This window comes from Syngnathoides biaculeatus, chromosome 2, assembly GCF_019802595.1.
Source record: "Syngnathoides biaculeatus isolate LvHL_M chromosome 2, ASM1980259v1, whole genome shotgun sequence".
Classification (NCBI taxonomy): Eukaryota; Metazoa; Chordata; class Actinopteri; order Syngnathiformes; family Syngnathidae; genus Syngnathoides; species Syngnathoides biaculeatus.
In genome coordinates this window covers 23,045,420-23,054,263 of record NC_084641.1, presented here as the reverse complement: position 1 = coordinate 23,054,263, position 8,844 = coordinate 23,045,420, and the positions used below count along the sequence as shown (strand labels likewise).

At 44.0% G+C, this 8,844-nt stretch overlaps 1 long non-coding RNA gene across 1 annotated transcript; it reads right to left on the bottom strand.

The window, feature by feature from the left end:
- Positions 1–4,096: 4,096 nt before the first annotated feature.
- LOC133495131 (uncharacterized) lies at positions 4,097–7,691 on the bottom strand. Its single transcript, XR_009793489.1, has 4 exons — positions 7,502–7,691; positions 6,292–6,400; positions 5,349–5,427; positions 4,097–4,675 (listed from the first exon to the last, which is right to left on the bottom strand). It is a non-coding gene; the product is annotated as an uncharacterized LOC133495131 (long non-coding RNA).
- Positions 7,692–8,844: the final 1,153 nt, after the last annotated feature.

Sequence of the window (8,844 nt, the reverse complement as noted above, 5' to 3'; positions counted from 1 at the left end):
GGACTGACTGTTCAAATTTGGAGGCTCGTGGACGTGCAAACCGAAGAGGGAAAAAGTAGTTCCTCCGCTCTTTTTGCTGCCGGACTCTCTTCTGAAGAGTAGTGCTTTAATTGGTGGAGGAATGGAAGCATCGGAGGTGCTGTGGGGGGGAGTGACTGACTTCACGGACTCGTCCTCTGCCCGGCGCCTCTTCTTTCGCCAGTGACGTCACGACCGCGCCTAAAGATGTCAAAGGTGTGATGTCATCGCCGCGTGCGCCGCACGTACTGCTATTATCCTACTGGTTAGTGCGTGTGTGTGTGTGTGTTATTATATATGCATATGAGTGTGCGTGTCACCCCCTCCCAGGCTGAGAGTTTATTCAAAAGGCAAGAATGTTCTGCTTACAATTCATCAGTGGTGGGAGGACATGAGCTGAGGAGGAGTGGAGACAGAACAGAGGAAGGACGAGAGAAGGGACGGCGAGAAGAAAGCAGACAGAGAGAGACAGGAAGACGGAGCGAATCGATGACTCTGGGAAGGCCATGAAAACTTCTACTTATAAACTCTAACCCCTGTTTGGTGTGTGTGTGTGCGTGTTGTATTAATTACAGCCAGATGTCTGCTTGTGAGCCCGGCGGTCAATGACATCATCCATGTGGAGTTTGTAGAAGTTATATTACTAGATCTCACACACAATAATTTAGGGAGTTTTTTTTCCCTGGAAATAATAATGATAAAAATAGCAAAAACACATCACTTGTACCTCTATCAAAATGCATAGGCACATTGATTTTGTGATGATACTTTCAGAGTCATCACAAATCCAGTTGCACTATTTAAAGGGGAAGTGCACTCATTGAAAATAACAATGTATCAGATAGGTCATGTCATTGGTAGTGTAACTTAAAAATAAAGATTTTCATCAGATATCATTTAAAGTTCTGTTGAGGATCTTTATATCAGCAATTTTGAATGTTCCTGGTCACTGACATTTTGGCGTGTCAGATGACCTACGTGCGTGGATGTGAAGTGTCATGTGTTCAACCTTAGGCTCGGTTACGTTCCTACCTGACCTGTTAGTCCGCCTTTAAAAGTCCACCTCCACTCCATGTATTATCCTGAATCAGATGCACCTGTGTGAGCTGCATAAAGACACCTGCCCACCCCATACAGTTAGTAAGACTTTAACTTGTAACATGGCCAAGACCAAAGAGCTGTTCAAAGACACCAGAGACACAATTGTACAACTCCACAGTGCTGGAAAGGGCCACGGAGAAATTGCCAAGCAGCTTGGTGAAAAAAGGTCCACTGTTGGAGCAATCATTGTAAAATGGAAGAAGCTAAACATGACGGTCAATCTCAATTGGCGTGGAGCCCCATGCAAGATATCACTATGTGGGGTCCCAATGATCCTTAGAAAGGTGAGGAATCAGCCCAGGACTGCACCACAGGACTTGGTCAATGACCTGAAAAGAGCTGGGACCACTGTTTCCAAGGTTAGTTGGTAATACACTAAGACGTCATGGTTTGAAATCATGCATGGCACAGAAGGGTCAGCTGCTTAAACCAGCACATGTCAAGGCCCGTCTTAAGTTTGCCAATGACCATTTGGATGATACAGAGGAGTCATGGAGGAAAGTTTTGTAGTCAGATGAGACCAAAATGGAACTATTTGATCATAATTCCACTAGCCGTGTTTGGAGGAAGACAAATGATGAGTTCCATCCCAAGAACACCATCCCTACTGTGAAGCATGTGGGTGGTAGCATCATGCTTTGGGGGTATTTTTCTGCACATGGGGCAAGACGACTGCACTGTATCAAGGAGAAGATGACCGTGGCCATGTATTGTGAGATTTTGGGGAACAACCTCTTTCCCTCAGTCAGAGCATTGAAGATGGGTCTTGGCTGGGTCAATGACCTTAAGCACACAGCCAGGAAAACCAAGGAGTGGCTCTGTAAGAAGCATTTCAAGGTTCTGGTGTGGCCTTGCCAGTCTCCAGACCTAAACCCAATAGAAAATCTTTGGAAGGAGCTGAAACTCTGTGTTTCTCAGTGATAGCCCAGAAACCTGTCTGATCAATTGAAGATCTGTGGAGGAGTGGGCCAAAATCCCTCCTGCAGTCTGTGCAAACCTGGTGAACAACTACAGGAAACGTTTGACCTCTGTAGTTGCAAACAAAGGCTGCTGTACCAAATATTAACATTGGTTTTCTCAGGCGTTCAAATACGTATTTGCAGCTGTGTCACACAAATAAATCATTAAAAAAAAAAGCATGCATTGTGATTTCTGGATTTTTCTTTTTAGATTATCTCTCTCACAGTGGACATATATGATAGCAATACATACACTTTTATTATGTCTTGCCTATATTTTCATGTCTGTATTCAGGGAATAAAAAATAAAAGATGAGAATAACAAGAGAGTTGTCAAAACTAGCATCTAAAAAAAGATCACTGATGAAGACCATGTATTATTGCTGTTAACATGCTGACTAAAATTAGATGAGTACAAGACCCAAATGGGGACAATCAGGCCCAGTAATCCTCCATTCCTTCCCTGATCATTCCCCGAGGGTATACGAGCGCAAATCAAATCTTCAATGCACTTTCTTTTTTTGCCAGTTGAACTACTCTATGTTGTGTGTTTTATGCTCTCTATGTTCTACTATGTTCCACATTCTTTATACTTGCCGTCTCATCTACAGTAATCCCCACTGTCCAACTTCAAGCCAAAGGCACTCTACACACATAAACCTTGAGCCCATATAACCAACTGGAGTAAATGTGGAAAAAATGTTCCTGGTTAAAGCGAGGTCCATTTTTAGATGTGAAACAATCTTTATGGTCGCTTGAAGCAAGCAAATCATTTGCACAGAAACAGCAGTGAAAGAAAAGCTCAAATTACAGTTCATGGCAATTCCATTAGCTTGTCAAAAGCTACGCGATGACCGCACAAATCAATTTACGATATGGACATTTTTCTTAGTCACTGATGTTTTAATGGCACAGTCGCCTGACTTCGGTGCAGGCAGTGTGGGCTCAGTTCCCTTTCAGTGATGGTGTGAACGTGTGTGTAAATGGTTGCCTTTCTCTATATTTGCCCTGCGACTGACGAGAAACCACTTGAGGGTGTAGTCTGCCTTTTGCCCGAAGTCGGCCGGGATAGGCTCCAGGGCGAACTGGGGCAGGGTAAAGGGGTATTCAGAATGGATGGATATACATTTTACTTTTATATTTTCGGGTGAAAAGGCTCACAACTTTTAATAATCAGGACAGACGAACACATTTAATTTGAAACATTCCATTCACCGAAAAGTTTATCAACTCAATCAAGTCTTCAGAGTCAAATCTTTCATGTTGTCTTCTGCATCAACCATATCTTAATACATGACATTTTTAAAAGAGGGAATTTGTGCATCCATCATGACTAAGCAAGCTTATCCCTTTGAGGATTGTGTCAGCACATAATAAGGGTGGCGGTGGTGGGGTGGGGGGTCTTTATTTCACATGCTCAGTGAAATTAGACTGAAGTTATCCATCTGTTCATTGTTTGAGCCGGTTATACCCACAAGGGTCACGGGAGTCCCGGAGCATATCCTAGCTGTCATCGGGCAGGAGGTGAGGTACACCGTGAACTGGTTGCCAGCCAATCGCAGGGCACATTGAGACAAACAACCAATCGCACTCACAACCACACCAAGGGGCAATTTGGAGTCTCCAATTGATGAATGTTTATGGGATGTGGGAGGAACTTGGAGTGCCAGGAGAAAACTCACACAGGGATGGAGAGAACATGGCAGTTCCTCACGGGCGGTGCCAGGATTTGAGCCCCGGTCCTCAGAACTGTGAGGCCAACACTAACCAGTCACGCCACCGTGCCCCTTAGAAAATTGAAATCATTTGACAACAATTTAGCAAATTCTCTCTCTCTCTCCCTTTCCCTTTCTCAGTGGGCTCACTAGTTAGAGCAACCTCCACACAGAGAGGGCCGGGATTGAACCCTGGTCCTCACAACTGTGAGGCCAACGCTTACCAGCTGCGTGCTGCCCCAGCGAACTATATTAAATAAAAAACTATCAAACTTTATTCTGTACAGTAAACCATGCAAAAAAAAAAAAAAAAAAAAAAAAAAAAAACCAAGCAGAATGCACAGACACAAAAATAACATCGTTTACTGTGCAGAGTATTCAGTAAGGCATTATCTTACAGTGACTGGCCAAATCCTACATAATGTAGGTACCTTTCAAAGATTAAATAAACACTTGACTCTTGTTTGGAAAAAAGAGACGAGGATCTTTGGGACATTTACTTTAGTGACTCCCACATGGGTGTCTTTTCCACTCGCCGGCCATATTAAGACAATCACACAGATTGGACGAGAGGATTGACAAATTGGGAGGGACAGCAACCTGGAACTTTTCCAAGGCTAGTTGATGTTTGGAGTACCCGTGTCAAGAGCGACGAGTGGCTATTCGTGCGTATACGGTGCATACATGTGCATGTCTATACAGTATTTACATACGCGTGTGTGGAAGTAGGAGACCTGACTGCATTACCATTACTAATGATTCCGACCGCAGACACTTTCCTAGTAAAATGTACACATAAGGTACATAACTGTAGATATAAGAAAATGAATCTCCGTAGAGTCTTGCTTCTGAAAGTTGTGGCTATGGACGGCTCACACCCACCTGTTAACAAATAGATTAGAGAACAGTTTGGGAATGCACACTCACAAGTACATTTACCCACTAAGACACCCTTCTCTATCTACAAACACAGCCTTTTAAGGAAGGTTTTTCCTTCCTCTCCCTGCCTGTCTTTCTTCCACATTTACACTGTTCATTTCGGCCACCCCCCCAACCTCCAACTATCCCACCCCCCACGACTGCCCCGCCTCCCCCGCGTGCATGTGTGTGCCTATGTGTCCGTGCGTTCTTATTTTTTCTTGTCTTTGGCTCTTTCCCCAAGCAAGCAATTTTGAATTCCCTCTTGACCAGCATGCCCCTGCTGGGTCTCGTTGAACTAAAGAGCGAATAGCAACTGTGAGAGAGTCAGTGAAAATGAAAAGGCAGGCAAAGCCCACAAACAAGGGATTGAACGTGATGCAGTTCGTCGTGCAGTGGAAAATGTTTTCGTGGTCCTGGTTTCTGTAGAGTGACAGTGTGGTATTGTGTTGTTATGAGCTTGGATCCTGGGGAGGGACACTCGCCACTGAATTCACTTCAGAGCTAATATTGAAGATGAGGCGCACTAAGACATGGACGGCGAGATGAGCTCCAGTAGTTTTGCCCTTTTAAGGGGGTGGAGGGATGTGGAGAGAAGCTACGGATGACTGATCTTCCTCTCATTTGTCCCCCTTACCTCCATCTTGCCTCCTTTGAATCGATCTTTTTTGTTGTAATTCTTGCACGGTAAAAGAAGTTCCTTTGTTTTTTTTCATCTGTGAAATGAAAACACATGTAAAATAGTGTACATAGTTCTCTAAAACACAGGTCAAACATGTATACAGAGACACACAGACAAATCAGATGTTTCAGACACAATGACATCATCACACCCCTACTGGATCACCAACTATTCATTTGTGTGTGATTTATGTACATCTCGTCCCACATGATGACACACAGGTATCTCTATCTCTAACAAGTACACCACAACAGTATGACTCAAGCGGTGCATGTGTGTGTGTGTCATAGTGTCTGGTTGTGTTTCCAGATGACCTTTGTATTTGTCTGGCCGTAGTCGGGTGTGATAAAGTGTAAGGTGACACCAAATCTTTTTCCTTGCATCTGGATTCACTGGAAGCGCGTATGAAGCGGAAAGCATAATGACCTCATGCGAGATTAACAAAAGCATGCACTGAAAATGTCTGCTTGTAATGAACTGTCTGCTATGCGTGTGTGTGTGTGTGTTTCTGCACACGCAACACAGACAAAAGCAACACTGACACCACAAAACAAAAACGACTTGTATTTAACTCAGTGTAAAATGTTATCAAACATTTGGTTGTGTCTGACCGTGACTTACAATCATTTTTTTCTTACAAATTTATTTTGTGGCAGCTGCGAGACTACCCCTAAATCTAGAACTAAAGAAGCTTAATCAATGAAAGCGGAATCATCCTTAACGAACAAGACTAGTTCAGTTCCCTTGATTCAACTGTTGCGAGTACTCTGCACCTCCTTAACATTCACCGTATGATTTTACTCATATTGTGAGTAATGACCGGCAAGGCGGTTCTTTTGAGCGTACTGTATCACTTGAATCAAATGCTTAAAAGGATTCCTTCAAAGGATTCGTTTACCGAATCATTCAGTTGCATCCATCCATTTTTGGCACCGCTTATCCCCACTTGGGTCGTGGGAGTGCTGGACCCAATCCCAGCTGTCATCGGGCAGGAAGCAAGGCACAGCCTGAAATGGTTACCAGGCAATCGCAGGGCACATGGAGACAGAGAATAGTCGCACTCACAATCACACCTAGGGGCAATTTAGAATCTTTTAGTACAATTTAGAGGAAACCGGAGTACCTGGATTAAAAACCCATGCAGGCACAGGGAGAACATACAAACTCCACAGAGGCATGGCTGGGATTTTAACCCAGGACCTCAGAACCGCGAGGCCAATGCTCTAACCAGTTGCCTCACCGTGCCGCTGTATGTAGGTTTGATGGATTCTTATTCTTATTATGAAATGGAAAAATCCTTTAATAATCTCATCAGAGACAAAGACATGTATTTGCACATATATACATTCATCTTTAATTTACATTTATTTTAAATATGTGTGTTAGTTTTGTTTTGGGCTTGACAGACTCAAAATTAGCTATCTTGAAGAAACGGCTACGAGTGAAAGATATCCCCGCGAGGACGTCAGGAGTTGCTGTAAAAATCACTCATGAGGATGCTCACTGCGTAGTACGTCATTCCTTTGGCAAACGAATCCCTCATCGTACTATTCCATCGCGCCTTAGAGGATGACAATGAATGAATCACTCTTCAGTTCCTCAGTACACCAGTTCAGTCAATAAATCACTCAGTCACCACCATCATCACCCTCCTCTGTCCGTCACCTGCACAACATCAACTGACGCTGGGTCCTCATTGGTCATTCTCTGAAGCGAGTGACATCACTGGCAAGTCCCAAATAAGCCCCGCCCCTGCCTGCACACCGATCATTCTCCGAATATTCACAAGTGAGTGATAGATCGCGTCAACAGTTCCATTTCTGCTCCCAGGGAACTCGCTTGTCTGACGGCGGTGGGCGGCACCCATGCAAAAAGAATCATCATCAATCATTTTATAAACTGAATAATCAGTCCATAAACTGATATGGTTCAGTTCGTCCTTTGAAAATATTTGTTCTTTTGAACGAACCCTTCGTAAACGTAACACTAATTGTGAATTGTTCACACTTGGACAACGAACTTCTAATGTTCAGAATGCACTTTAAGTATGTACTGTGATCATCTCACACACATAACCCTAAATAATAATAATAATGGCTTCCACTTACCAATTTTCTAGGCACTCAAAGACACTTTAAAATTTCATGCCTTATTCATTCTCTCCTCAGTCACACCTGACCAAGGTAAGCAACTTGCGTAATCACAACTACCCTAGTTTAGTCTGATAGAAGCATGGTGTCATGATCCTGCCGCTTCAGCACGAGCTGTGCGGGTGCCCGCGCGGCGTCGCTTATTGGGAGGCACACACCTGCGCCTCATGCGGGCTGATCATCCCCAGTATATATAGGACCCGGTGAAGACTGGTCCTGGGCCAGTTCGTTGAGCTTTATGTCCCGTTCCAGCACTCTCGTATCCCTGATTGAACCTGTGTGTACCGACCTTCGTCCGTTCTCCGACCAACCCCGTAAGCCTGACTCCTTCGATACTTCTGCCTGCGCTGATTGTTCTCCCGTGTACCGACTCCTGCCTGTCCGCTCATCTGCTCCCTTCGCCCGACGTCCGAACTACCGCTGCTGCACCGGACTGCCTGCTCGATCCCCGACCTCTGCATACAATAAACGCGTCTCTTCTTGAACTACCTTGCGTCTTCCGAGTTCCTGCATTTGGGTCCTACTCTCGTTTCCGATGGGACGTGACACATGGCTGCCATTCTGCGCCTGCGCCCCCTCTGACCACCAACAAACGTCAAATGACATTAATCTGTAGGCAATGCAGCCCCCCACCAAAAAAAAAAAACAACCCACAAAACAGTCTACTGTATCATACTGGTGAATATTGTAATGCTGGTAGCAGATAGCCAGTCTTTCCCCATGTTTATCTACTGGCCACCCTTCAGTTGCAGTCCAGTTCCACGGGGTACTCGTACCCTTTGTGTCATGACCTCCACCCAAAAAAAACCAGTGAACTGTATCATACTGATGAATAGTGTAAGGCAAGTAGCAGATAGCCAGTCTTTCCCATGTTTTTCATCACAAACTAGATAATATGCCTGTGCTGGCCACTGCCCAAGCTCATGAGCCTCCACTTCTGTTCTGCATGGCAGACAGCATGGGAGTGTCCTGGCTTGTCATTATTATTGAAAGGAAGTTGTAAATTAGTTCATAGTCAACTACAGTATGTTACGCTAAATGTGCTTTTCCATTGGCTGGTTTCTTCTTTTTCTTAACCATATTCAGGAAAAGTAAAAATAGAGGGGAATATAAATCACACAATTTGGATGGATTCAATGATTGTTTTATCTTAGTTTAGTTTTGCATTCTCTTCTGTTCTGGATCTAGTCAACCAAGCTCCATCAGGTGACTGGATTTATTTATTTTTTTACTATATTCCAAACTGTCTCAGAATTCATTCATCCTGATTCAAAGAAAATGGCATAGGAAAAAAAACACTT